This window comes from Uranotaenia lowii, chromosome 1 (genome assembly GCF_029784155.1).
Source record: "Uranotaenia lowii strain MFRU-FL chromosome 1, ASM2978415v1, whole genome shotgun sequence".
Taxonomy (NCBI): Eukaryota; Metazoa; Arthropoda; class Insecta; order Diptera; family Culicidae; genus Uranotaenia; species Uranotaenia lowii.
In genome coordinates this window covers 98,107,088-98,134,231 of record NC_073691.1, presented here as the reverse complement: position 1 = coordinate 98,134,231, position 27,144 = coordinate 98,107,088, and the positions used below count along the sequence as shown (strand labels likewise).

Here is a 27,144-nt window from a genome sequence, read left to right as displayed (position 1 = left end):
ACTTGCTTGAGAACACAAAAAAATTTTGAGTTAAATATGTTGGGTATATGAAATGCAATATTGGTCAATCGAAAAACTTTTAAGGAAAAACAAAAAAACGCGTACAATTGACAATGTTGATTCATTATTTTTATTTTCACTGATTTCCGTTGCACGACATAACTTGATGAATATAATTCCCAAAATTCACTCGGTCCATGGTACCGTTATTCCATTTCTTTGATGTTGATCAGTTTTTTTTTTTTAAATTTACAAGTAGTTTTATTAAGGCATTTAACTCAAAAAGTTTTTTTTGTGCCGAATATTAATTTCACTTTTGTGTGATGTTAGTAAGAGGGGGGCCGTAATCGTCGCGGCTACTCAACTGTTAATTAATTTAACTAGAGGAAGGGAAAGAGGATTGTGTAGTAGTGCCCAATATTCCTGAAATTTCCAGCAAAAAATGGGAAGAGCGCTTCATCAGTTTCATCGATCGAATCGCCTCAACGGAGCTGAGACTATCCGAATAGATGAAATAGTGGTCTACGGGCAGTGTGCGAATGTGTTCCAAGGTACAATAAATAGCGGCTAGTTCAGCAACGTAAACGGATCATGGCTCTCGAAGCTTGAACGAAGCTTCAAAGCGCTTATTGTACACTGCGAAACCAGTCGCGCCGTCGATTCTAGAACCATCAGTGAAGAACACAGTAAACGAAAATTACCGAGTTCGGTAATTTTTTTACCGAAATCCTAACATGTGTAACTCGGTAAACCGTTCGGTAATTTTTTTCATGGCAGAGGAATGACAGCTGTCAAATGTTACAGACCTTTTTCGGTAAAAATTACCGAAACTCGACTGATCATATCTAAGACCATCTGTCAAATTATTGACAGTTGTCAACGTGATACCTCGTTAGAGTACCGAATTACCGGTATTGTTGAACCGAAATGTCTGTAATTATTACCGAAAGGCCAGTAATGTTTAACCGAAAAACTATATGAGCTCGTTAATATGTACCGAGCAAACTGTAGAGTTTACCGAAATACCTGTAATTATCACCGAAATACCTAACATTATTACCGAAAAACCTGTAAATACAATCGAAGCATTTGAAAATATTACCGAAATACCTTGATATTTTTACCGAAAGGCTGTAAAAGCTCGGTAATATTTACCGAACAATCGGTAAAATTTACCGAAATATTTGTAATAATTACTAAAATATCGGTAAATTTTAACGAATGAAGTGAAAATGTCCGGTAATATTTACCGAATAATCGGTAAAATTTACTAAAATATCTGTAATAATTACCGAAATACCGGTAATTTTTACCGAAATTTCGTTGATATTTACAGAAAACTGTAAAATTTTTGGTTATTATTGCCGAAACCCGTAAAACGTACGGTTATTTCAGCTTATAACGCACAACGCATAACGTGAGATGATCAGAGTCTCCAGAAGGCACTTAAATCGAAAAATTTCAATTCTGATGAGCACAGATGAACTTAATAAAAATAATTATAATAGAACAATAAGAATTATAAATGTTTTCAAAGTCTCTTAAAAATATTATAACAAAAATATTAATAATTAATTAATAATAAAAATATTATAATTATTATATTTTTTTTTTTTTTTTGTTTCGATTATAGTCGTTTTACCATCTTTATGGCATTCGCGACTTTATCAACGTTGCAGTTGGCGGATCGTTATTGAAAAACTATCCGGTACAACTGTGTTCGATGTTTACTGTTGGGCTCGAACTCGCGGACATCGGCTCAGGAGACAACAGACTTGCCAACTGAGCTATATCACAAGCCCATAATTATTATATGTTATAATTAATATATATTATAATTAATATTAATAATCAGGTCCATCTGTTCTTATCAGAATAGAAATTTTTCGCCTCGAGTGTCATCTGGAGACTCCGATCATCTCATGTAATGCACTGTGCATCATAAACTGAATTTACGGAACATTTTACTATTTTCGGAAACAATTTTACAAATTTCGGTAAATATTCAATAAACATTGGCTCTAGCTTCCAAGTTTTTTAAAATAGGCCTAAAAATAATATTGAATAAACACTTAACTTCATTCATGATGAATAATTTAATTCATAATTCAAAGCTTTTAATAATTTACAATTTATTCAAACAAAAATGCTTTTTATTAATAATATATGTACCTACTAAAACACATTGATTAGAATCGAACATCGCACCCAATTGAACAAGATTATTCGACGTAAACCTATCCACTTTCGGCCTTTTCGGCCACCTGCAGCTCAACTTCCCCCTACATGGTTGTTTTCCTCGACCAGACCACAGTAAGGGTGGAGTCCGTTTTCTGCAACAGAAAAAATTTGAAGAAAAAAGAAGTTGAAATAAGGCCGCATAATTTAATTAGAAACCAATTGGAATTAGTTAGCAAATTGATATTTCAGGTAGAAAAAAATTATTTGAATGATTAAGTAATTATCGAAATATTGTTTAGTATAATAACTTGAATTAAAAAAAAATTGGCATCTACAAAACATAAATTCTGATACGAAAGATTCTTGCAATTATTGTCATTGAAAAATAACAATGAAATTTGATATTGCATTAAGTTGATTTTCACTATAGAAAATTTACCACATTGGTTACTCTGGAACCGACCTCGGAAAAGGTGTATGTAGTAAAGAAAGGGCCAGCTTATCCAAACCACGGTCTTCCACCACACAGACACTAGAAGTAAAATGGTTTTATTTTAGAACAAATTTTGTGTTTAGCAAATCAGTCTAACTTACCTTTTAGGAATAAGAAACTGACTCAACGTATCTGAGATGTCTTTCCATATTGCGCTTAATTGTTCGGGTATTTCCAGGCCACTAGCAGATTCGTATGCAAAACAGTCATCGATTATAGTTCTTTTTCCTTCATTGTAGGTTTGCTGGTAGTTACAATTTCACTGCAAACGTGAGGGCTTTCTAACCGAAGGGGATGTAGTTCATACTGATCCACTTTACTACGTTGCTTGCGTAGACCGCGTATAGCTGATGCGGCTGAACAGTGTTGCCCCGCTTCCTGAACGTGTCGATTTAATTGGTCTGGAATAAGGAAATACTCACTCTGAGGAATTCCAAAGTATTACCTCGTTTCAATTCGATCGAAGGACGGTGGCACACATGCAAACTTGTTCGTACTCAACAGCTGCTTGAATATGGGCGAAATCCTTTTGTTCAAATTGTGTCCAACATCCTTTCCCCGGCCGATAGCTCGTTTCTGAAATAGCTCCATGCAACTGAGGACACCGTTATGCAGAGGTGTTAGCAGCGAAAATGGTGGACAAAGTGTGAAAAGTTGAATCGCTGTGTACTGGAACGGTCACCGCACCGTACACAGCTGGATCAGATCCTTCTGGCTAAACCGGGTACGAATGGGCTGCAACAGGGCCGGAAAAATTTGCACTTTAACGTTGTCAGTAAGGCCTGAGTGAAAAAGAAGATCTCCTCCTGTTCCATAACGAAGTGAGGGTAGCCTAGAGGGTTTAGTTGAACATCGGTGCCGAAAGTTTGTACAACCAAACCTGCAAGGCTATGTTCCAGATATCGATTTCATTTGATTTTCCTTATAAGAAAAACAAACGATTTGAGATGCGGTGTTGAGAAGAGATAAAAAAAATGCATCTTACCCGTGACGATCCGGACAGGATCAGAACCTGCGTCTCTGCCCACTACTTTTGTGTGGTAGTCAAAATATTACCTCTTGTATCGAACATCCACTACTCGCACAGCTAAACAGTTCTTGAACCTTGTCCATCTTGCCACAGAACAACCTGCCAGGTAGGTGGATTCAAAAGATTCCCTTGAACATTACCAGGATGTTGTTGTTGTTTTCCACAGCCATGTGAAGGAAGCTAAAAAAACAGATTAATGAATGAAATAGAATTGCATGGAGTGGATGAAAAAATAGAAAATTACACTTAATTTTACTACTTACCAGCAATTTCATTGCCCACAATCGAACAAAAAACTTTTCACAACACCTCAACACACGGAACGCGTGTCACCATCTTTGAAAAGAAGGCGACGGCGATGATTGCTTCTATTCATCCCGCTCGTGCACACTTGAAAACTCGAGACAAATGATTACGGTAGCAGGAGTGAGAGGGAGACTGCTTAACTGCCGTAAAATGACAATAGAATTTTGACAGCCAGTTTTAATTTACAGTTTTCGGCGTTTTTTACCGAAAATTAATTGTAAAGTTATTTGTTTACATACAAACAAACGAGTTTTGGTAAGTCAACAAACGGTTCACGAAATTCGTTGAAAACAAGACGTCAGATTGAACAATTACCGAAATATTTCTAATTACAGAACTGTTTCTGTAAAATAAATTACCGAACTCGGTAATTTTCGTTTACTGTGAACATTTTTGTAGGGTCAATTTCACGTACTTTTGATGCAAAGATTGAAGGAATGACGTTGGGTCGGACGTGATCTGGTATTCCACGGATGTCAGCATTCATGGACAGATCGAATCTTTTCAAGGAACTGCTAATCGGGTAAAAGTGACTAGTGTCCGAATTTAATAAAGAAGGATTTCTAGAGTTTGTTTTGATTAGGTCGTATGCGCCACCTGACATGTTTCGAGAAAATCGCTGTTCAAGTTTCGTAACATATTTTCAATTCTAGAATTTAAAATCTCGCTATGAATTATCTGAAAATTTGATATGCTTTGTAAAAATAGATGAGGAATATGCTTTTGTATGCGATATTGGTATTAATTCAGCTCTTCGAGTGAACAAGCACTTGCGACCTTTTGCCTTACTTGTTTGGTACAAACGTCGTTTTGCTTCATGACAAATTTCATCTATAAACTTGATATCTGGTGTTTTGTACTTCTTCAATCCCTGCTCACTTGGTCAAGAACTAAAGTTCTAACATGTTAAGACTCTTCTGAAGAGTTGCGCAATTATTGGCATTTGATTTAAAGGATTTTTTCATATTGCAATTAGCCAAACACCTTAACACAAACACAAAACAAATAAAAGAGGACTTACGTTTTGTTCTTTGTAACATAATCATGATCTCCGCGGGTGATATGCGCTCTACAGAATCGTACGGCGGTCGTGGAGCGGGCCCTGTCAAAGTGTCTACCTCCACTCCAGTGGAATAAGCTGCTATAGCATCCGGGAATCGGTGCTGCGAAACTGCCCATCCTGTTTCTGTTCGACTGGAAGTTGCTGGTTACTATCTGTGACTCTGAGAGCCTTTGGAGAAGTGCAGGAGTTAATCCAAAGCGTTCAGTTATGTATGTTGGGCTGCCACTGTGGAGAAAAATATGAAACTCAGAATTTAAAAGCAAAAATAGCACTAATTGTACTTACCAGGTAACAAACTGCACTTATTTATTCCATCGAAATAGCTAAAACTATTGTCACCAAAGATTTACTTTAAAATTATTAGCCATTTCATCTCTTAGTATCGCGTTTTCTGCAAAAATGCAAAAGGTCACAAGAACCGAAACACCGAACTGGTTTTTACCATGATGGCTCTAGATATGGTGATCTCAGATGCCAAATCGCCATTCCGCCATATTGAAAAAAGTTTTGACAGCCGGCTGTAGTGTTTACGAAAAAAGGGGTCAAGGGATGCCAGGTGTTAGTGATAAAAAATCAGATGGGAAAAAAGTGTGTATATGTGCAGAAGCCAATCGTAAAGGAAAGTTAAAAAGATTTAAAACCGTACTGGGGTTTAGTTTATTTTATTATATTTAAATTGAGTTTTCGGAAAAAAGCAATGATATGAGTATATTCAATGAATTAATTTGTATTCTAAACACTTTTTTTCAATAAAATTACAATACAGTTCGGTCTATCCGTATGTTCCGAAAAAGAAAAACTTTTTTTGACCGTTATGATAGAAAGGATCTTAAAGGGTGGAACAAACAACTAAAACCCTAAACCGGATGTTTGCTCCTTATATTCTTTTTACCTTATCCAAAGAGCTATTTTGTTTCCCTTTAATCGAAACGAGTTGGATGAAAATAAACGTAAATCGGTTCTGCTAAAGGAATGCTCTAAATTCTGCTATTGATCATTTTCATGTACGATTTTATGATTCGAAATGCTACCCATCAGATCCGGATTACTCGATTGGATCTTCTGGAGCAGCGATGGCAACAGACGGGGTCCTCCTGAAGCAGCTTTTTCATCTCGATGAAGATCGAGTCCTCCTGAAGCAGCTTTTTCATCTCGATGAAGAACGGATGTTCCTGCAGGAGGGCCAGCCGCTTCTCGGACGATGGAATGTAACGCCTCGCTATGTTACCATCCGATTCGATGACTTTCTGCTGCTTCTAGATAGCTCTTGAAAGAAAAAAGTGTTGAATAAGCATAAATTTATCATAAGTAATGCAAAATTAATGTTATTAACCGCTACCGACAAAGCTGGCACCGTCGTTTATAGGTCCAACTTCTTCCAGCTTTGCTTACCAGCCCGGAGCTCAGCCGGAAGATTTTGTTTCGATTCTATGAATTATATTTGCAAAAATCAAGGCGAAATCTTTGTCTAAGCAATATTTTGATGATTGGCAAAACTTCGTGTTTTACAAAAAATCAGAGCACCTGGCATCCCAGCCAGCCAGCAGCCAGCCGAACAGCCAGCTGTCAAATTTCGGCTCCTCCTCCGCCTCCAACCCTCGTCTACTTTTTGCCAAAGAGAGACCACCATATCTAGAGCCATCATGGTTTTTACGACCTTTGTTTTGCACGATAATCCAAAGCAGTGCAAAAAGTCGTTAAAACCAAATTGCACACGAAAATGAAAAACTCATCATACGTCCTAAATTCAAATCATTCTGTAAAAGTTATTTAGTGATAAAATGAAACCAATTTTTTAGCAAAGATAAAATACATGTTTAGCAATCGTTTGCAGCAAATAACTCAATTTTGTTTATATTGGTTTATATTGGTTTATATTTTATTTATATATCATACGACCTAATCAAAACAAACTCTAGATTTATTTCTAATTGACTAAAAGTATGAAAATTGTTTACATATTTTACTTGCGGATTAATATTCATAAGCCTTTCCTAATTTTTTATCACCAAAGGATTCATAGTTACACTTCGAATTAGGAAACGTAGCGATTAATCGAAGAACCGATTTTTCAACGGCATGACTCCCGCCAGTACTTCGAGACTCATCGTATGTGTCGACTGCATACAATATGGCAATACGCAAACAACGATACTGTATTCGTTCTAGTTTAATCAAGTGGGTTTGCGCGGCGGACCCAAAGCAAAAGCTTCCATATTCTATGACCGACAGTATCGTTGTTTGGTATAACCTGATGAGGTCCTGTGGATGAGCACCCCACCAGGTTCCAGTAATCGTTCGAAGAAAATTGATTCTCTTTTGGCATTTTTGTGTCAAGTACCTAATATGTTTTCCCCAGGGGCATTTAGAGTCGAACCAGACACCCAAATATCTAAAACTGAGAGATTGAGTTAGAGTTCTACCCATCATAAGGAGCTCTATTTGAGGAGGGGAATGCTTTCTTGAAAAAACTCAGACTCGGTTTTACTAGGCGAAAACTCGATGCCTAGATTCCTGGCCCAATGTGATGAATTATTTAGAGTTTCTTGTAACGGAGGTTTAATTTGAGTGCCTGTTTATATGAACAACACAGTCATCCGCAAGTTGTCTTAACGTGTAATTTTGTGCCATACAAGCACCGATTTCTCGGACATAAAAGTTGTATAGCAGGGGGCTTAAATATGAGCCTTGGGGTAGACCCATGTAACTAATTCGTTCGACGATGGTTTCTTCATGACAAAAATGCATGATTTTTTCAGACAACAGGTTATAAAGAAAATTATTCAATATTGGTAAAAGTCCGCAAGAGTTAAGATTACTAGATAGCACTTCTATGGGCACCGAATCGAATGCCCCTTTGATGTCCAGAAATACTGCCCTTTTTGGGCAAACGCCAATTGAATGTCTGATGAAAGTAATGCTAGACAGTCGTTCGTACCCTTGCCTCTACGAAATCCGTATTGTGTACTTGACAAGAGATTGTTTGATTCAACCCATTTATCCAGCCGAAAGAGAATAATTTTTTCGAGCAATTTCCGGAGACACGAGAGCATTGCGATCGGCCATGTCTCGAGATAACCCATCCACGAATCGCCTCCAGTACCCACGTTTCTTGCCCCTGATCAAGTTCTTAAACTTGCGTTCCAAGGACAAGTAACGTTGGAACTTCTCTGGCAATCCAGTTCTGCGAAACTCAGCAAACGCCTTGCACTTTTCTCCTCGCGCACGTCAGCAGTCTCCATCCCACCATGGAGTGGGAGGTCGTTTTTGTATCGTGGAATTGTCATTCCGTCTGACCTGTGCCCCGATTGCACAGTCCACAATTGTTCCGGACATAAAGCTGTACTCTGCCTCCGGAGGTAGTTCTTCCGTTGATTCGATGGCTTCAATAACACCTGATGCATACTTTTTCCAATCTATATTTTTTTGAGGTCATAAGGAATATTGATCTCTTCAGGTGGACTACGACCACTGGTGATAGAAATATTGATAGGCAGATGATCGCTTCCCTGAGAGTCTTGGATTACCTTCCACGTACAATCCAAGCTCAGAGAGAAGAAGCTAAAGAAAGGTCTAAAATACTATGCTGTGATTGGGATCCATTAATTCGAGTCACTTCCCCATTGTCTAAGACAGTCATGTTGAAGTCGTCGCACAGCTCATAAATAATGTTAGCACGATCATCATCACGTGAGCTGCCCCAGCCCACGCCATGGGAGTTGAAATCTCCCAGAACTAACCGGGGTTCTGGGAGAAGTGAAACAATATTCGCCAATTGGTTCCGGCTCACGCTTGAATTTGGCGGAATATATACCGAGGCAAAAAAGAAATGCTGATCCCCAAAAGACCGTCACCCCCTCTTTGCCCATTTCGATCCAGGCGAATAATATTGTGGCTATGGAAGTTGAAATCAATGTTTGGAGAGAGCCAAGTTTCGCATAAGGCGAACACATCACAATTCAAATTGTGTACCAATACTTTAAAGGAGTCTAATTTTGGTAAAATACTTCTGCAGTTCCATTGCAATACAGAAATAATTTCTCTTACCTCAGTGGACTCCAAGATGAACGAAACAATTTCCGAGAATTTCATCTTACCATCAGACGAAAAGCTGGGCAAACTGTTCGACGATGGATCAGATGCAGTTTCTCTGGGAATTGTTACATTCTTGTTAGTTACTGATGGTCCTGGATTCTGAAGGGAAGCCTGGGGTTTTGACTTCCTAGAAAGTGGAGGGAAATCCTTCGGGGACGGATTAAAATCCGGAGGTCTCTGAATAGGAGGGGTAGAATAACTATTTCCACTTTGAGAATTTTTAGTTTTATTAACTTTGCTGGCAGCTAATCTGGGTTGTGTGTTAGTTGTGCGTTTCCTTTTTGGAGCCTGTGAATCATTGTTTTTAACAAATGGCCCAGCTGATGTTCCTTCTCATGGATCCTCCCCTTCAGATTCATTGTCACTTAGAAGGCCAAACTGGTTCTCTGAGACGATTGGCAAAGACTTCATCAGCATGTCTCTATATGATTTTTTAGAGCGAGTTTTCAAAGAAGTCTTGATTTTTTCCCGGCGCGATATGTACTTCGGACACGCCGAGAGAGCATGAGATTCCTCGCCTGTGTAATACAAACACTTGCTCATTGCTTGTACTTCACACGAAGCTTCCGCATGCTTCTCCCCGCACTTAAAGCAGCGTGCCTGGTTGCAACAGTAAGCAACCGTATGATCCAACTGTTTGCAGTTCTGGCAGAACATGACCGAAGGCACATAAAGTCTCACAGGTAGACGAACCTTCCCGATCGCAACGACCGACCGACCCGCCGACCGTGGCCTAGAGGATAGCGTTCAAGTCTTCTAAGCCAGAGGTCATGAGATCAAGTCTTGGTCACGGCGAACAAAGTACTCTTTCTGTGGGTTGGTGGTGTTAGCATTAATAAGATGCTAGCTATTATATCCTTGAAAGATGTACGCTTAGTCTTAAGTAGAATTTAGATCTCTTCAAAGAAACATGAAGTTTCACTGAGATCCTATGTGTATGTGTTCGTTTAATCAGGAAGTGCAGTGCCGGAAAAGGTAACCCGAAAAGAGTTCGACAGGGAAAATGTTCTCTTTTCCCCCTCGTCAGATGCTGATTTCAGTTGACGCGCGTCCAGCACCTTGACCGTGGGAAGACCAGGGTCTTTGAAACGGCCAACCCCGGACTTCACAAGATCATCGACGGTCAAACCCTCCTCGATTTCCACGTCACGAGCGGGAACGTAAACACGGTATTCGATCGTAAACTTCGGGTCACAAGCAATGACATTTGCTTCCTTCAGGCTACCAACAACAATGCGCATCTTGTGCGGTCTCATCGGCTGGTAGCTGATTACGGAAGGGTAAGATCGATCAAGGTCCCGGGCGATTGAAATCACATTGGGTGATTTCCCATTAGTTTTGGACCGCATGTAAACTACCTAAGGGCCCGTCGATTCAGGTTGGTAAACCCGACGGCGAGGGGGTAGTTCAGGCAACGCGTTGTCTTTTTGAGATGAGGGGTTCATTGTAGGAGGTGATGTTGATGGGGTGTTGCCAAACACATAGGGAATTTGAGTGAAAGGGGTTTGTGGGAGGGGAGAAGGAGTATCTCCCGTTTCCGAGAGGTACACAGGGAGGGGAGACGGAGTATCTTCCGTGTCCGAGAGGTACATCGGAGGGCCAACTACTTCCTCGGAAATTATTCCCTCGGAATTATCCTGCCGAAATGGAGGATCTTCACCCGTCTCGCCGTCGTCATCCATTAGACGGGAGTTTTCCAATCTAATGGGTAGCGGAGAACAAAACCCAGACTTAAGAAATTCTATGTAGAAAAATTTTTTTTTTTTTAATATAAAAAAAAACTTATAAGTAAGTAAAAAAGCAAAAGTTAAAATAACTATAGTAGGTATTTAAGAAGAAAGAAGCAACTTTTTGGAAAAAAACTCAAAAACATAGTTCCAAAAATGTGGTCTTTTGTTGTTGACCGACTATATACAGCAGCCGGGCCCTACCGGGCCTATTGTCTCTGCTGTAGAACGATCGATGATGCTAACGATCGAATGTTTCGACTAGCTGAGTTTTCGAAACAGCGTGCGGTTCTTAACTGCGATTATAACACTGTCGCACAAAACCGTTTGATGGGGTTGTCCCAACGGTATGAAAGCCCGGATAATATACAACCTTTTATGTTTTTCCACTCACTGTTGTTAAGCGATGATGTTGATCAGATCTTACCAGATAAATATACGATTGCAAAAACCTGTTTTTCAAGGTTGTATACTGTTTACCGGAATACCATTTACCGGACTGTACTATTTACAAAATTCCATTTACCGGACTATACCACTATATTACTAGCTGACCCGGTGCGCTTTGCTACACCTTCCAAAAATAAATTTAATTTGTAAAAATTTATTCAAATTTAGATTTTTAAAAGCATTTTTTTAAATCAAACCTCATCATAGTTCAGAACCAACAACTTTGAAATAAAAGCTGTAGCTGGAGTTCCGAATTGCAATTCTAAGATGGTATATATTAATTTTGTCCCCCACTGCTTGAAGAAGGTAGGCTGATTTACCCGGCTCGAGTTTCAATAAATTTCTAATTGAAAGAAAATAATTCGCATATTGTAATTTATTGCACTTTGTACTTTATGGAGATAGAATTATAAAAATCGATCAATAGCGTGGATCGAGGCAGTTTTTTGAGTAAATTCCTAATATTCTGTATTATGAGCACTTCCAGCTCCTAATGGGTCGATTCACGATGACGTATTCTCCCTTTTGTGGTGACAGTTCGCACGTCCTGTTTACAAAATTTTACGAACGAGAAATGGGGTGCGGCGAAATTTTTCGTGTAGCTGCACGGTCAAGAAATTCAACTCAAAACTCAGTTTAAGGATAGCAAAAAACCAAGTTCCATTTTGTGAATTAAATTTAGCGCATTTTTTGGTTTCTCATGTTTATCTCTTTGGAAATGAACAGAAAGTTGAAAATTCGTAAAAATTTCGAAAAGGAGGTTTGTTTATTAAAATGTTTCAACTTAATTTTCAAAACCCTTCTTTAACACATTTCTTCTGGACCAACCCACTTTGTATTGAATATTCTGGGAAAGCGCGTCTACTTGAAACAAAAAATCCCATCGAAGGTCCAAATGTGGAAACTTCTAAAGAATTCGAATGTGCCGAATCGATTGTACGGAAATTTCTTCTGTTATTTTGACCGGAAACTGTAAACAAATGCACATACTTGTACGACAACACTATTCAGGGACAGAAGAATCCAATATAGGAAAATTCTCCGGTAAACATTCTGAAAGAAAAGGCTGAACTATTATAAAATTATACGATATGATATTTTCGAGGAATAAAAATAATGTCAGATAATTAAACCACTAATCACACTGACATGAGACTTAGAACCAAATTCCTCTCAGTTTTTGGCTAGAAGCCTCCTATCCCCAGACAGGAAAAATCGCCCGAAAACGGCCCGATTTTTGTCCGTACATCTGCTCGATCGGTCCGAAATCGTATAAGAAATCGGGCCGAGTTTAGTAGAAAATCGTGCGAAAATGAAACACTTTTTCGGGCGACGATAAGTTTTTTCAACCAGTTCGAGCAGATCAAATGTCAAAACAAGCGGACCGTTTTCCAACTGAATCTGAACGGTTTTCGAACCAATTCTGGGCCGATTGCCATCGTCCCTCCAAAATGAAGGACCGATTTCGGGCCGAAACCGAACGCATTTTCGAACGAATTTCAGACCGATCGTACGGATCGAGCCTTTCAAATGTCAAAACAAACGGGCCGAATCCGAACCGAAACCGAACGCATTTTCGAGAGATTTTCGGGCCGATTGTACGGATCGAGCATTTCAAATACCAAAACAAACGGTTCGTTTTCGGGCTGAAACCGAACGGATTTTCGAATAGTTTTTGGACCGATTACCATGGTTGCCAGTATTTTAGAATTTATTTTATTTTCCAATTTTTTTTTATTTACATACAATTTACGAATACAATCCATTATAACTCAGTTAGTATACCAATATTTAAAGCTAATTCTGAAGTAACTCAAATCATTTGTTTGGTAATAAAGAATTACTTTTGACAAATCCTGAATCTTTGCCCTTCTGCCTGAATATATTTGTCTCAATTGAACTGCTTAGCCGTGCTGTTCTTCTTAGCGATTCTTGAATCATACAAATCTAATGGTGCCTAAAATATAAGTACACAAAAATGCACTTCCTGCCTTATTATTGTAGAATATACATTTTCCTAGCCAAAAAATATTTTATGTTAAGTTGCAATATGTCATTGCTTAGCAATTGTCTCGGGACTCCACACAACAATTAATTGCTTTTCCGAAGTTTTATCGGTGGATTAACCTCTTTGCCACATTTGTTTGCTTCCACCAGGAAGTCACGGAAGATGGCAGATTATGAGTTTTCGCTCGACAATTCTCGACGGGCCAAGATGCTCCTTTTGCCAACCTAAAAAGATAAATTTGAAATATTTTTCTCTTTTTTTTTTTATTTTATCAATGGATCAGTTGCCATCGAAATTGTTAAAACTCTTTTAGCCGGAATTTTATCAAATCTCAATAAATTAATGTTTCAATCAATGTAATTGACAAATGGTGATTGTATTATTTTACTCACGGAAATCACAAAAATAATCTAAATAGCTAGGGCTAGATCAATGAAGGAACTTTAAAGTAGGAATAAAACTTTTAGAAATATCATTTTTAGTCAATGCCTGACAATATTTAGATAAGGAAAAAATAAATATATAATCCATTGATTTTTTTGGAACTAGTAAATGAGAATTACGTATTACGAAACATTGAATAATGGAATTGAAAATATTGAAGAATTCCCAAAACTAGGAAACTTCTTATTCACGTATTGTTCAATAAAAAATCCAATATGGTGATTGAATGTTCCTTCGAATTTTTCTATAAGAGATTTTTCAATGAAGGCCTGTTCACAAATTCAGAAACATGTTAATTCGATACCTTATAAATATCTGACTGTAATATTCTCGCTACTCAAACCTCACTTATAGTTTAATATTAACGAAGGAACGTTTTTATGTTCAATTCAATTCCAAACAAAAATCATTACCTTATTTTCAACAGGCAAAAACATCATCGTAACGAATTTTCGTTATGTTCACCACCGGTACAACAGTTAACTGTTAGCACCATTAGAAGACTTATTACTTGATGACTTCACCTAAGGGAATTCCAGATAGATGTTGCATCTCTTAGTTGAGCTGGATGAAATTTTGCTATATTGTATATAATACAATGTAGTACTTGTTGAAAGAGATGATGCCGCCATGATTTTAACTTGTTTGTTTTTCTGCCAGTTCTAAAGGCTGATATCGAGATCATCGGGTCCACTGGCCAGCTGTGTCTGCGGCAATGTTCGATCTATCGACACACCCGTCGTGTTTCTCTAGGTAGTGCAATTTCATGGAAGGTTTCATTAACCTTAAATCGTATGAATGAAACGGTGGAAACGGTACGACAGTCCGTGGCCGAATGTCCCGGTATGCCGAAATTTCCATTAACGGAGAAGCATCTCCGAGAAATGATTAATCCAAAACGTTGTTAGTCACGAGAACGTAGTTCGGCTTTTTCGTTTCCTACCAAGCTGGAAGAGAAAAAAATTAATTATTATTTCAGGTATAAATAGCTTTTATTTAGTTAAAATTCTGATTATTAGTCGGAATCCAGAATATGTAGAATAAAAGAATCTAAATAACGTTCAAATTTACATTGAAATTTGCAGTTCAAAGATTTCATTTGATTAGGATTATTTTGACTATATAAACACAATTCGACACACCCAATTAACAAAACGTATAAAAGTTAAGTATCAAAGTTAAGCTCTTAAAGGAGAACTCATCCCCCAAAATCTGATACCACAATAAAATGGAAATCAGAATAAAAAAAAATATCGCCAGGTTCAGGAATCACACCCATACCTGCAACGTCTTTGCGATTAGCATCTCAGAGGATCAGGGAACGCCCTGATAAAATTTGCGCTCTAAAATGATAATTAAATTACCTATTGTTGCTGCTGCTGCTGTTGCGTTTGCATCTAAATAGGTCCTCCCGATGATCCTCCGACTTGACACTGATCTTGGAAGTCTTAAATCACAAGCTTTCAATCAGGAGCGGGATTTCATCCGTTTTTTTGGATTGAACATCATCATGGCTTATTGTGGATGCCGTAGAATTTTAACTCGAGGAGGGTTTTTTTTCTGGTCCGTCTGTTTTCAAAGTTCCTTTGCTCGGTTTGCTTCGATGCTTGCTGTTGGGCTGTCTGTTGCTGTGGTTTGATAACGGAGGGCGGAGATTTGTCAACGGTCATCATTGTTGGGTTGGCTGTTTGTGGGGTGTCTTCCTAGTTGTTTCTGCTTGTTTTTTTACACTGAACCTCGAAAATACCCAAACTTGAGAACTTTCTCCGCCAACCCGAATGAAACTCCCTCCCTACAGGTTTGGCTATTCGAGGCATAACCCAAAGTTAAGCTCTTAAAGGAGAACTCATCCCCCAAAATCTGGTACCGCAATAAAATGGAAATCAAAATAAAAAAATTACTGCAGGTACGGGAATCACACCCATACCTGCAATGGCTCTGCGATTACCATCTCAGGATGCTAACCGCTCGACCACCGAAGATTTGTTGAGAGAGGCAGCTACATCATCGTATATAAGCGAGACGTTCTGCGAACGAAGCGGGAATAAAAGTTATCCCCCAAAAAAAACAGTTCTTCGCTTTGAACTTACCCCCCAAACCTAAATCTGCCACGAAGGAGGTAACAGAATCAGATGCGCTTACAACAAAAACCCCCCAAAAAACAGTTCTCCGCTTGAAGGACAAGTTTGGCGTATTGGCAAGCTGTGATTTTTTCACAAACTTAAGTTGTCAATCTAGAACTTCGGTTTGGCGGGTGGCAGTTCTCAAGTTTGGGTATTTTTGATTTTCAGTGTATTGCGTTAAAATAGCATGAAGTCTTGTGGTTGTTATAACTCCTTTTGAAAATTTCAACCACCATGGAATGTTTATTTTAAATATCTTTTAACATTGTTTAACCCAATTTTCTTATTATTTTATCAAAAGTGAAATTGTGTTATTAATTTCCAATATTGCATTATTTTCAAGTGAAAATGGATTTATTCTAAAGTTATAGAAACATTAAAAACCGTTAAATTTCCATTTGGGCCAATTTAAGGTACGTAAACAAAAATTAAAAGAATAGCTTTTCTGCAGCCAGTTTTAATAAATAAAAAACATCTTAATTGATTGATTTGCTAATTTATAGAGGCTTTGAATAAGCTATATAACATCTTAAGTTTTGCCTCAGTATTCCAAATTTTAATTATTTATTTTGAATTCGAGGCGTGATTCAATATTTCTTAATACCTAATCGAAAGAAAAATAGGAACAAGATGTGACGTAGGCTTACCGTGGTCGATGCCACGAATAAATAAAATATTTCGCAAACATAGGATGGCAACATTTATTTAAGGTTGCTTAATTTTCTACACCCATTTTCTTTCCCACCTCAAATTGTGAAAAAAGCGACTTACGTGCATCTTCGCTGCCTTGCGGGTTTCACCTCGGTTGCTTTGATGCGGCTCCTTGGCTCTGTTCGGTCCACGCCTGGGACTCGCACCAGTCACGCCCACCCACAGCAATCCGTTCCAATACAATGCGGTGTGTGGGTCCACACCTGTTGTTTTCACACACGCTGAACGATTCGTACCACCTTATCGATTCACTCTCGTTCCCTCTTGTAAGGCTGCTTGCTGACACTCGACGATTCTTGGGCACCGCCAGGTGCACCTCTTGACGTGTACTCTCACTCCTCGTGCGAATATTCGGCACACACCCTCGACTTCCGCTCGTGCCACAGTAGAATGTCATCCGCTGACCGATGATGCTTAAATGCCTACGGCCTCGTCTCACCGAAACCGCACCTTGTCGGCCCACACGAATGGAAGTGCAGCACCTCGTCACTCCTGGCTCTAAGGAGGGTTGTCTTCCAGCGGCTTCCTAACTCTTCGCTGTTCGTTGATCGCCAAGCAAAAACTTAGCACCCCCAGGATGCTTCCAATCGACAAGCCTTGTGCCTTTCTAGGCCGTCGAAATAATCCGGGCTGAGATCGAGCTTTCGGTCGCGACACGCATGCAAACAAAAGTATTTTCCAGCAGACTGCGTCCGAGGAACGGAATCGGTTGATTCCTCAATTTGTCGGCTGGCTTGATCCTTTCCGCTTTCCGGAACAGGAAGTTCTATCCGGAAGATTTTTGCCAGACGCGTGGCTACCGGAATGATTACCACATGTAACAAAAGTTGTTACCGATGTTGGAGCAACAGGCTGATGAAAAAGGAGGCTTTGCAAAAAGAAGTTGCGCAAAAGAAAGTTGCGCAAAAGAAAGTTGCACAAAAGATTGCGCCTAGAAATTCCGCATAAAAAAGAAAGGGGTCCTGTCGAAGGGAAAAGTGTCGGTCAAGCTTGTAACGATTGTTGCGATTCTGTCACTTACGGTTTCCGACCCCTTCGTGATGTTTTTACAACTTTTGCAAGCGATCTTCTTGTTGGTGTAACCGGCAGTTTTTGTTGGAATTCTGGCAGAGCGAATCTGTAAAAATGCCTTGTTTAATCATCGGCAATGTTGGCGTTTGTTGGCATTCGCTTACCTAATCGGTTTCCTTCCCGCTCGCTCGCAACTTCGCAGGTTCCCGGTTTTGAGTTTCCGAGCGCCTCGTGGTGGGTCACCGACAAAATTTTTGCGCGATCGCAGGGTGTTTTTTCACCCGAAAGCGGTTCTGTTTCAAAGTTTGTTTTTGGTCAGGAATGAATCAAATTTAATTTTGCGACTACTCACACTTGGCCTTTTCCGGTCCCGGTTGTTGCCTATCAACCAAAATTTCCCGCTTCGCGGTAATCTGTTTTTTCAGTTACCAATCGGCGGAGCGAGCCTGTAACGACACGACTGTTAGAAGGCTTCTTGGTGGCGGTAAAAAAAGTTTCGCTTACCTGTCGGTTAAGCAATCCCACGCTCGGAAATTCGTTCCGACCGACGAGCGTCTTTCCGACCGATGGCACCTTTTTTCTTTTGCAAGCTCCTTTTCTTTCTCGCTTTTCACGGAAACTGACCTGACAGATCAATGCTGCCAACACGTCAAATTTTGCTTTTTGCTGTGCTCCTTTATCGACTGCACGCCGAGCGATGCCAACTCAAAATTAAAGCGGCTTTCCTTGCCTTTGCTTCATTTCAGTGTTCTTAACACTCAGAGAAATTTATCTGCGCTTTTTCAGTTTCTATATGAGGGGAATGGGTAAAAATGTAATGTTTGCAATTTCGCTCAAATATCGTATCAGAATAATAATGCAAAATATTAAATGTAACAAAGATTTTGTTATGTTGATGTTTTCTAAGAAAACGATAATGGATTAAAAAAAATATAAAAATAAGACTTTTTTATAGTAATTTAACCCAGTTAATTTCTCCTCGAAAAATAAACTTGATTATTAGTATACAATCAATCAAACATTTTTGAAATTTGATTGCACCACAAGAATTAAAATTTAAATCTTGAAAATGATAAATTTAATAAGCAAATAGTTAATAATTGTGACAGCGGTACTCACCTTGCTTTCCACTTTGAAAAGAACACACCGAAAACTGATTTAAAATAATCCAAGTGAAGCCACCACCTCTGAGCGTGTCCAGAATCTGTATCCGGATACGATGTTCGGGATGACATTCCACCAAAGCTCGTACACACGGGACTTTTTCTTGGAAGCTTTATTTGTATGGAACGAAGTTTTCTATAAAAACAAAAAGGGGTTATAAAATGATATAAATAAAAATTGATTATTTAGTATTCAATCAATCAAACATTTTATAAATTTGGATCTAGATAAGATCCAAAAGAATTTAAATTAAAATCTTGAAAATGATAAATTTAATAAGCAAATAGTAAATATTTGTGACCACGGTACTCACTTTGCTTTCCACTTTGAAAAGAACACACCGTAAACTGATTAAAAGTAATTCAAATGAAGCCACCACCTCTGAGCGTGTCCGGGATCCGGATCCGGATACAATGTCCGGGATGACACTCCATGGACACTTCCTTGGAAGCTTTGTTGGCATGGGTCGATGTTTTCTGTGGGGACAATAATGGGTTAGAAAATGATGTAAATAAAACTTGATTATTTAGGATTCAATCAAACATACCTTTTTTTTTTTTTTTTTTTTTTTTTTATTTATTTATTTATTTTTTCCTCGGATAGGGAAAGCCCAGTGGAGTTAAGCTTATTCCAAGCCTCTTCTCCAACAGGCACAAAACCCTATCAAAACAGTTTAACAATTCATTTCAATACAATTTTTTTTTTTTTTCACAAAATGTAAAACCATTCCAGTGAACAAATTATCGCTCTTTGAAGGAATGGTAGGGACTACTCGTAGGCTATTTCACAATTTTTTAATATAGAGTTGTGGTATATTCATTAGTTTGCAGCGTTGTGGTGGTGGCGGTGGAGGGTGATGAGGTGTTTTGATGATTGGCGGTGGCGGCTGGATGGAGTGGCTTGTGGGCGGCGGTGGTCTGGGTGGAGGGGCGAGAATAAAAAGAATAACAATTTTTTTAGCTATGTGGCAAGAAGATACTAGCGGAGGAAACGATGGATGTTTTGCTTGCAGATCGACAGCAGTTGTGATTTGAAACGGGAGGACGTTGGGCATTGCTTTAATGTGTCTGGTAGATTGTTGTATAGTTTACTTGCGAAGTAACTGGGTTTCTTCTTTCCAAATTCTGTTCTAACCCTGAGCAGACGAAGGTGATTTGCATTTCTGGACGAGCGGTGAGACGTCATTCTTTCGAAGTGCATGTTGTGATGGGAATCCCTGCTTGTTAGGAGTTTGTGGGTATATACCAGAGTTTGAAATTCCTGGGCACCTCGTATGGGAAGTACTGAATCGTCCATACTATATAACAGTTCGGAAGGGTACAAATACGGCAATCTAAAGACAGCCTTTAGCGCTCTATTCTGCATGGCCTGTAACTCCCTTAGGCGGCTTTTACAGGCTTTACCCCATAGTGACACCAGATATTGTAGTCTCGAGTGAAACAGCGCAAAATATACATTTTTCAGCCAGTGGGTTGGAATGAACGCAGAAATTTTCCATATGGCACCAACGACCGGAGCGAGTGTTCGTTTAAGATGCTCTATATGGGCTGCCCAGCTTAAGGTATCATCGAAATGTAGTCCTAGATATTTAAACTCGTTCACTCGTTCAATTAGAGTGTTGCCTATACGGATTATTGGCAGCTGAGGTATGGAGCGACGACCAGAATTGAACAGCATGTACGAAGTTTTCAACAAGTTTAACGAGAGAAGATTACAGTCGAAGTAATGCTGAAGGATTTCCAGATCGTTTCCAATCCATTCCACTATCTGGAGAGGATTGGAATTGCTGTACGATATCAATGTGTCGTCGGCAAAGAGCCGAACTTTGCCGTGCAGATTCAACAGAGGGAGATCGTTGATGAATATCAAGAACAACAGCGGGCCCAAGTTGCTTCCCTGCGGTACTCCCGTTGATATGAATCTTTTACTACTTGAAGCTCCTTTGAGGGAAACAAATTGATGGCGAGATGTTAAGTAGCTTTCGATAAGCCGAAGGGGTTGTCCACGTAATCCATACCATTCCAATTTCTGTAACAGCAAGGCATGATCAATGGTGTCAAACGCTTTCCTCAGGTCCAAAAATAGGGCACCAGCATATCTACGGTTATCCAGATCATCGTACACGTCCTCCAAAAGTTCGGTTGTTGCAGTTAGAGTGCTGCATCCCTTTCTGAAACCATACTGGCGTGGGCTTATGAGGTCATATCTAGTTAAATATTCATTCATTCGAGTGACGAGTAGTTTTTCAATAACTTTATTCAAGACAGAGAGCGTTGAAATTGGACGGTAGTTTGATACATTTGATCTGTCACCTGACTTGAAGACAGGAGTTACGCGGGCTAGTTTCAATGCATCAGGATAGACACCAGTTTCGATTGTTTCGTTGAAGATGTCTGTCAAGATGTTGGAAAAAGCCAAGTGATGGGCTTTCACTGTAGCTACGGAAATATTATCTGGACCAGATGATTTGTTGGTGTCAAGGTTACTGATCTCTAACAGAACCTCTGCAACAGATGCCGGTCTCAAGAACAGGGAGGGCGGATGCGAACGAATAGCATTGAACTGTTGAATATCTCTGGTGCTGACGATATTTGTAGCCAATTGAGGCCCCACGTTGCAAAAGTACTCGTTGATACTGTTCGATACTTGGGCTGGATCGGTTTGTACTTCATCGCCAAACTTGAGGGTGATGGGGTTGTGTTCTTTGGTGTTACGACCCAGGGCTTCATTTAGGAATTTCCAGGATTGCTTCGGGGTTGCCGTTTGCATAAGTCGAAAGTAGTAGGTCCGTTTGCAGTGGCTTTTAAGTTTTGACAACCTTTTAGAGATAAGTTTCAGGGCAGCTTTAGACTGTTCGTCCGCAGGATTCCGTTTACAGTGCTTCCAGATCTTGTCTTTAGTTGATATTAGGTTCCAAGCGTCGAAGGTCATCCACGGGCAATTCCTCTTCACTTTTGCTTTCACTGTTATTGTTTTTGTGGCGCGATTTCGAGTGTTATTATATGTGTCAACTATAAAAACAATTTTTTCATTTGCGGATAGATTTTCTGGGATGTTCATCAAGGCTTCTGCAAATTCAGTGTTCAGCTGCTGGTGGTTGACGATGCTTTTGCTCAGGGATTGGGCCTTTTTATCGGAACTGGTTGACAGTGTGGTAACGATCATACTATGGTCGCTTGTATCCATGCAAATGGTTTCGTTTATTGTCGAGCCGATGATACTCTGAGAGCAAGCAACGTGGTCGAGTATATTCCCACTGGCCGGACGGGTTACAGCATTATTAACAACGAACATGTTGTGTGACTCCAGGATCCTCGTGTACTCTCTGACGGTGTTATTAGACATGTTGACTGGCACATTGGTATCTCCGAGTAGAATCGAGTCAAGACATTTAATATTACTGGCCAGCTTACTTTCCAGCTTCTCTACGAAATTGGCGAACCGAAATACAGGTGGACGATATACAGCGTGTAGAAGTAGCGAGCTATTACCCAAGGGGATACGTATTCGTATGTAGTGAAAACCTTCATCCTCCTCTATTTCCTCGGTGTCAGCGTTTAAATCGCTACGTGTGTATACGGCCAATCCCCCATGCGATGTCTCGCGACAAGAGAATATTGCATCGAATCCATTTATTGTGAATAACTGTGTGTCGCCTGATTTTACCCATGTTTCACCCACCACAATTATGTCAATAATTTTAGAGTACCTATCTAGGAGGTCTCTGAGTATGTCGAACTTCTCAATATTGTTCATTCCACGAATATTCCATTGGAGTAATTTCAAACCCTTATCATATACTACTTTATATTTATTTTTTAGAAAATCATCAAAACACTCATATAAAAAGTTATTATTCGCACTTGTAGACATTGTTGAAGAAAAAGACTATTTGCTACAGAGATTTTTGTTATTATCGACGCTTGTTGGGGGGTTCGACGATGGACGATGATTGCAGGGAAATATCCAGGTTGGAGATCTCGAGAGCCCGCTTAGATTTTGGTGGTTCAAGCTTCACTAAATCCTCCTTAGCACGAACAATCTCGACCTTTGAATCGGAACGCCGCTTGGTAAGGATTGCTCCATCTCTACCGGGCCAAACATACTGCAGACCAAGTTGTTCCTGGGCTCCACGTACTTCCCGCAGCAGGTCCAGTCCTGTTGTGGTCAATTCGTCGCGTATAACCACTCTACCAACGGATTTTGTATACGGATTGCCAAGTTCAGCAGCATTCAATGGGCCTCGCAGTTTCTTTTTCATAAAAAGTTGTTCCTTTGCATTTTCTTCTCTGAAGACGACCTTTATGGGCGGATGTTTACCATCAGGCTTTGCTGAACGCAATCGCTTGGCTTCCACAATCGCATCTTTCGCAAGGTCACAACCTAATACTGTCGCTATGTTCGCGACGACGTTTCCTGTGGCCTCATTTTCTAATATTGGAACGCCTAGAATCATGGCATTTTTCCTGAGAGCCTGCCGATTAAGCCGATCCACTTCCTTTTCAAGTTTTCTAATATCTCCGCGCATTTGCGATTGTTCATCCTGAACGTCTCTGACTTCATGCTGAAGAAAGGTCTGGTCGATTTTCATCTGGCGAAACTCGTCCATGAAGCTGTCGAATTTATCTGCTAAGAACTCTTGACTCTTCTCGATTTCCTGTACCGTCTCTTTCAGTTTCTCCTGCGTAGCTATATTTACCAATTTCAGTTCCTTTAGTTCATTTTGGGTTGCAATGTTGGACTCCTTCAGGTCGCGCACTTCGTTCAGCATTTTCTTCATTTCGTTTAAAATTCGATCCTCGGCTACTTTATTTCCTCTCTCTCGGAAGTACATCGCTTGGCAATCACTGTTACAAAAATAGTCGGTTTGCTGTAGTTTCCGAACTGCATTTCCCCGAATGTTTTTGCAACGGAAATGCGCACACTGGTGACATTGTGAACACTCGATTATTTTATTCGGGTCGTTTTCTACCCGTTCGCATACCACACAGATAATTTCATCAGACTCCATTCCGATTTAACAGTGGTTAACTGTAGAAGTGAAATATTTCACTGCCGATCGCGGTTGAAATGTTGCGCAACAACTTGATGTGACAGCTTGACGCGAGACGCTACACAGCTGTGTATCAACAATAACAGTGAGCAAAGTGAATAAGAGGAAAACAAAATGGATAAAAAATGAACGTTTTCACCTGAATCCTCGGTGTTTTATATCGTTGAAATCCTTCGGGTAAGTTCCAAACACTCCGGTTTTCCAACGTAATCTTCGTCACCACCAGCAGTACTATTCGGTTCCACTTCTTTTTTAGTTTTACTGTGGGAATTACCCCTGAAATTATGACACGGACGGTTGAGCAAAATAATAGGCGGCTGTATTGTTTTCTTCCTTGAGATGGCCCTGCTTTTCATCAAATTATTGCTGGTCAATATTATATGGCTTCTTCTGTTTATACCGCTCAAAGCATTTCTGAGCACGAACAGCGGAAATGTCAGAAAAAGAACTGGGACAAATTTCAAACACACAATTTACACCAATCCTGCACTCAGAGGAAATCTTATTATAAATTTCATAAGATACATCTTATGAACCACTTTTCTGCGTCCAAACTAATATTTTATAAGAGTCTTATGAAATTCTTTCAATTTTCATACGATGTTCTTATGAAAAATAGAAGAAACGGCATTGTGAAAACGTGATGAACACATTCATTCATAGCATCAGTTTTTTTTCATCATCTAACAGAACGAAACAATCACCGGTTCATAGTTATTATATTATAAATGTTATTGTTATCTCCGGAACGGTAAGTTCGATTTGATGTTTTTGGTGTGAACGTTGAATATATTAGTAAACTAAAACACATTATTTGTTTACTTTTCAGCAAGCTGATCGGCAAAAAACGAAAGGTCGAAGACTGAGGTGCGGCAAAAAAAACTTTGATGGAGCCGTCTGTTGATGCGCTGCTGATGGTGACCATGAAGGATTTTTTTAAACAAATTTGGCAAACAATAAAGTGAATGTTTTCAGCATGAAATATCGAGAATTTTTCTTATTAGAAAGTGATTTACTGTTTCCATAAGAATCTCTTATGAAAAGCAACAACCTCTCATTGAAGTAGGCGTTCATCTTCAGAATTCATTCGCGTCATAAGACAATCTTATGAATTTCATTAATTTTTCTTATGGCGCCACTTCATAAGAGAATCTTATGGCATACATAATAGTATTTTTCTGAGTGTGCAGCAAAACAAAACACGCGCCCGGATTGCTGCGATTGAAAACTGCTCGTGTTTCGTTTTGTTCATCGCAGCACTGCAAAAAATATCGTCTGTTTTCGAGCAATCGAGCAGGCGGATGGAAATCGAGCCGAAAACGGATCGAATTCTAACCGCTGGAATTCGAGTGCTGGCATCTCTGTTTTGCAATCGACCCGATTGAGCAAACCTTCCTGACAGGGTCGTCGGTATTGCGCGGCAGCAATTCGAGCATGAAAATTTCTGGTATCGACATTCTCGTTGATTTTCGCGTATCCAGTCAGTGTGGTCAGTGGTTTATCTTTTATAGGTTTAAGTCCATTAATTCCAGCTGGATTAACAAACAAATGGATTGAGTTTTCATTATTTGATACTTAAAACATCCAATTTATCTTTCAAATTATTCTTTATCCCTAAATTGAACTGAGAACTTTTGCTAAAAACGTGTGAATGAGAATTCAATGAGGACCCAAATGTTTGCTTTGTTTCCTCAGCGTGTAGAATTGGAAAATAAGGAATCAAAACAGGAATCGCGAAATGTCAAAACCAGTGAGGCCAGGCAGTGCGTGAATCGACCTATTAGCTTCAGATGGTGTATTTTTTGGAATAAAAAAAAAAGATATACAAATTTGAAAAAAACGATGAAAAGATTTTCAAACAGCTTTTTTCACAATATTCGCCTTTCGAAGCAGTTTGAATATCTATTTTTCGCGCCAAAATTATTTTAAAAAAATGTTTCGTCAAATGCCAAACTCATGGCCATGAGACATTATAGCTTGAAGTTTTCCCAAATAGCACTTATCATGGTTTGAAAATTAACGATTTTATACAGTGCAATTTTTTTTGAATGCATTTATTAAAGTAAAAAATATTTTAAAAAAATATCAGTTGCATCATTAAATAAATTCTCAGCGTTTTTTATTTTATCTTTGAAAGTCAAATATTTAAAAATGTTGGCGTAAACAAATTTCTAAGTTAACATTTGTCCCGTATATTGGGGAAAATGTAAATGCAAAGCTTATTTTCAGATGCGTCAGAGTAATGGCTTTAAAATGGATTTAATACGTATTTCTGTTTGTTTGTTTTATCAAGTTTCATTGATATATCTGCAGTATTCCTGCAGAATTCCTGCAGCATAAATTTATGTTTGTTACTCCACTTTTAACAAATTCGGTTCAAAGCAAATGACCTTCATTTACAAAGACATTTAAGAATTTCAAACATCCGCTTTAATTTCAACATTCGAAATACCCCTTCTGGTCTTTCCAACATATTGAATCATTTTGAAGATGAATTTCTTAAAAGTTCGACATTTGCCCTCGCCCCACCGTGTAAGTTGACAGGAGGGAATATTGTTTTGAACACTTTAAGGCAGGCATGTCAAACTCGTTTAGGTGTGCGGGCCGCATTAAAAAAAAAATTATGACGTAGAGGGCCGCAGCCAAAATCAGTTAAATCGGTACATTCACCTTTAGTTTTTTTTTGCAGTAATATTTTACATAAAAATCAGTGGTGTTTTTTTGTGACAATTTAAGACGGGGCTACGCGGGCCGCATTGACCTAGACGGCGGGCCGCATGCGGCCCGCGTACCCCCAGTTTGACATGCCTGCTTTAAGGGTATACTAAAAATTTCTCATAAAAATTTTGCTTCCAGTTGAATATCAGTTCTAAAGTCTCACTTTAGAAGCAGATCAAAAGTCTCTTTTATGCAGCCAAGTAACACAAAAACACTTTTCATGTTAAGTACGTGCTTGAATTGGTATTGGTAAAATATAAAGCTCCCATTTTCATTCCTAAATTCGTTTCAGTTGTGTCTTTGGGCCGAAGTAACAATTTCTAGAAGAAAATATATTTATTCATTTTTTTTTTGTTACAGAGAAAAGTCGAACGTTTGAACATGCTCTAGTGTTCCTTGAATGAAAATTCTTTCGGAAAATAAATTCCCTCACTTTTGGTCAATAAAAATCAATTTATTTCACTGATACCTTTCACTTATGCACACGTCAGTCCTATCTTATCTAATTTAAAGAAAATGCTCTTGATCAATTCATGTGTCAGATCGGGTCTTTAAATCTTCTTTAAA

The 27,144-nt window shown here is 39.1% G+C and overlaps 1 protein-coding gene and 1 long non-coding RNA gene across 3 annotated transcripts in view; one reads left to right on the top strand and one right to left on the bottom strand.

Moving 5' to 3' along the window:
- The window catches only part of LOC129742751 (unc-112-related protein), a 154,369-nt gene that overhangs the window by 31,786 nt on the left and 95,439 nt on the right, over positions 1-27,144 (top strand). The gene's annotated exons all lie outside the window — the stretch shown is intronic.
- On the bottom strand, positions 13,216-19,225 carry LOC129742836 (uncharacterized). Its single transcript, XR_008736566.1, has 4 exons — positions 19,120-19,225; positions 18,762-18,941; positions 14,211-14,744; positions 13,216-13,577 (listed from the first exon to the last, which is right to left on the bottom strand). It is a non-coding gene; the product is annotated as an uncharacterized LOC129742836 (long non-coding RNA).